The 3355-nt window shown below is 49.0% G+C and overlaps 1 pseudogene; it reads left to right on the top strand.

Moving 5' to 3' along the window:
* The first annotated feature begins 2656 nt into the window (after positions 1–2656).
* Positions 2657–2792, top strand: LOC112106047 (annotated as a pseudogene).
* The last annotated feature ends 563 nt before the right edge of the window (positions 2793–3355 follow it).

Consider the following 3355-nt stretch of genomic DNA (forward strand, 5'->3'; position numbering starts at 1 on the left):
AGCCAAACCTGGGCGGTGGATTGGTTAAAATTGAGTTGTTGCTGTTATTGCAATAAGGCCAACTGAGATCAGGGCACCGTTGTGTCAGGGGCTGTACAGACATTCAAGCTGGGAATGCTAGGGGCTGGACAGACACAGGCCTGGACATACGCACAGTTTTTGGACCGGTATAACTGTGCTGGCTATGGGAGTGATTGTTTACCAATATAGTTAGTACAGCCCCTACTGTGTCCACAATTATACTGTATAAAGAGGCCTTATATTAGTATAGGTTATTCCCCTTCCCATACAGGAATAAGTGATATTTAGGCTTTCAATGATTCGATTTTTATCGGTAAACGTCAATTTCACCGCACGTACACCCAAACCCGTAAAAAAGTCCTTCCATTGATGATTGAAATTCACGAAGTATGAAAAATGCTGCTTGACTGCTTCTTGGAGTTTGATTGAAGGAGAGTTACTTTGCATATTTTGCAGGGGATGTTGGCAATTTGTGTTTTAACGGTCATAAAGCTCTAACTTTTTGAATCTCAAGGTTGACTGTTATGAAATAATTATTGTCTGACCCCTGCCGTCAGGGCCGGCTCCAGGCACCAGCTGAACAAGCAGTTGCTTGGGGCTGCCCAGGGGAAGGGGCGGCGCGTTGGGGTCTTCGGCAGCAATTCGGCGGAGGGTCCCTGTCCCTCTCAGAGGGAAGGACCTGCCGCCGAATTGCCGCCGAAGAAGAAAGCGGCGCGGTGGAGCTACCGCAGATCGCGATCACGGCTTTTTTTTTTTCCGCCGCTTGGGGCAGCAAAAACCTTGGAGCCGGCCCTGCCTGCCATTGTCTGACCTCCCCTCCCGAAATTTCTTCCACCTGTAAACATTTAAATTGATAAAAATCAGCAAAAAATGCTTAAAAACAAATGTTGATATTATCCATCAAAATGATAAGAACGTAAGAACATAAGAACGGCACTACTGGGTCAGACCAAGGGTCTATCTAGCCCAGTATCCTGTCTTCTGACAGTGGCCAGTGCCAGGTGCCCCAGAGGGAATGAACAGAACAGGGAATCATCAAGTGATCCATCCCGTCGCCCATTCCCAGCTTCTGGCAAACAGAGGCTAGGGACACCATCCCTGCCCATCCTGGCTAATAGACATTGATGGACCTTCCTCCATGAACTTCTCTAGTTCTTTTTTGAACCCTGTTATGGTCTTGGCCTTCACCACATCCTCTGGCAAGGAGTTCCACAGGTTGACTGTGCGTTGATTGAAGAAATACTTCCTTGTATTTGTTTTAAAATAACAAAAATTGAGTTCTGACAGGCCTAGCTATACTGGTATAAGCAGATTTATACAGATATAACCCCACCCACAGTCAGGGAATTGTACAGGCTTTAACCGTACTGGTATAGTTAAAACACTATGACTTTTGTATGGAGAAAGCCCTTGATTGTGGGTTTAAAACCGAGTTATTATTATGGGAGTAATGTCAGCAGAGATTAGAGCACCATTATGCTAGGTGGTGTACAGACACAGTGCCTGCCCTGCAGAATTTATAGTCACAAGAGAAGTGATTTGCCCAAGGTCACACAACTGGTCAGTAGCAGAGCTAGGCATCAAACCCAGATCTTCTGACTTGTAGTCTCCAGTAAACAACCCGTAGGCTGACATTTGAGAGAGAGAGGCCCTGACTTTATAGGCTCACAGCTGGAAAACTCATTTCCCATCAATTTCTTGGCTTCATTCCCCCTGCCTTTGCTGTGTGATTTGGCAGGCTTAGTCAGTGTTATTTGGTTCCCATGGCTTGATGCAGGATGGGCTGACACCCACGTCAGTGACCATAGCCCTGCAACCGTCTGTAAAGCGGAGTGACACTATGAAACACATATGGCCAAGTTGGGCCAGCGGGTCTTGCGCTATAGGGATGCTATGTATTAGCTGATTGCCCTGGTAAGTTACACAGAGGCAGGGGGTAGGAGAGCTGGCTTAGTGGAGAGTGGGATTCAGGAGACCCGAGCTCAAATCCAGTACTGCCACAGTCCTCCTGTGTCATCAAGTCATCTGTAAAATGGGTATAATCCTTCCCTGCCTCCCAGGGATGTTGTAAGACAGAAGCCTGTTAATGATTGGGAGATGCTCAGCTGCCATGGTGAAGAGGGACACAGGAATGCGTCAGGTTCCATAAGACCTTGTTTTCAGTTGCTCCTCTTAACTTTGCCAAACTTTAACCATCTGGGCTGGAATTTCCCACGCCCCAGTGTCTGCCTCCAGCTGATTCTGTGGTGAGAGACGTTATCGGCTAAAGCCGCCTGGGCCTTTCAGGGAACGAGATTAGTTACAGAATGTCTACACTGCTAGTTTTAGCCCCAGCACGGGAGCCCGAGGCAGTTGATCCGGGTGCTGAGACTTGCTGCCCCGGGGTTGTTGTTTTTTTGCAGTGTAGATGTCAAGGGCTGACCCCCACCCTTCTCACTAACACCGGATGGACTACGGAGCGATTCCCACTGAAGCGGATGGCACCGTGCCGGAGCGAGAGCAGCATGGGGGACTGCGGAGTCTGGCTGGGTGCCTGCTCGCCGTGAGAGCTAAGATCAAGTGTAAGTAGACTCTTGGCCTATTAAAGGCTATGATCAAGTGTCTTGATGTGTTTGGTCTTTTGTCCCTGAGATGAAAACCTTGTCTGCGTCTCTTGGACCATGAAGCACAAACATTATCTCCTAAGCTAATATCTGTTCTTATCAGTTGAATATCTGATATGTCCTTTATTTGAGGACTGTATATTAAATTGATTTTTGTGAGGACTTCCCGGGATCCGAACCCTGCAGCTCCGCCCTCCCCCTCCCCCGGAGCTCTTCCATGGCTATTTGCAAAGGGATCCAGGTACCGGCCTGCCAGTGAAATTCAATGGCGGTGAGGTTCCTAAGTCCCTTGGGCCCCTTTCACAGCCGACATTCAGCCAGGTGGAGAGAGGAATGATTTATTCTAGGACCATAGAGAGGAAATGAACTATGAAACTGGGACAGCTGGCCGGGGGAAGGGGACTCTCTTTCTAGACGTTGGTCGCTTTCTTTCTTTCTTTCTTTCTTTCTTTCTTTCTTTCTTTCTTTCCCTTCCTCCCCCCCATCTATCTTGGTTGCCAAGGCAACTTCACAGCTGGGCCCGCTCCCAGAGCCCCGCTTCTGCTGCAGATTGAGACTAGAATCCCGGCTCCCTGGGAGCAGGAGGTAGGAACCAAGCGCATCTTTTCTCTGCTTCTCATCCCGGCACCAGCCAGGTGCTGGCAGTTATTTTGGGTTCCCCCCTCCCCCCTCGTTGCTATTTTCGGCCGCCCTGTCGTAATCGGGGTGGAGGGGAGAGGGAGATGAGTCAC

This window comes from Terrapene carolina, unplaced genomic scaffold (genome assembly GCF_002925995.2).
Source record: "Terrapene carolina triunguis isolate 2854851 unplaced genomic scaffold, T_m_triunguis-2.0 Scaffold227, whole genome shotgun sequence".
NCBI classification, from domain to species: Eukaryota; Metazoa; Chordata; order Testudines; family Emydidae; genus Terrapene; species Terrapene triunguis.